Genomic DNA, 241 nt, shown 5'->3' with positions numbered 1-241 from the left:
ATCCACCCATTCTATTTACCCACCCATACATCATTCCATCATATCACTCATCCACCCATCCAAACATCCATCCACACTCCTATCCATAAACTACCAATCTGCTCATCAACTCATTTATCCATCTGCTCTATCCGTCTAATTCCTTATTGTATGTCTAATTTGTGCTGGTCACTATGCAGACGATGCTGGGAATACAGGGATGAGTACTAGCAGTAGCTTATATTTACCAAATACATACTCC

Source organism: Galeopterus variegatus, unplaced genomic scaffold (genome assembly GCF_000696425.1).
Source record: "Galeopterus variegatus unplaced genomic scaffold, G_variegatus-3.0.2 Scaffold15290, whole genome shotgun sequence".
NCBI lineage: Eukaryota > Metazoa > Chordata > Mammalia > Dermoptera > Cynocephalidae > Galeopterus > Galeopterus variegatus.
This window is presented reverse-complemented; position numbering follows the sequence as displayed.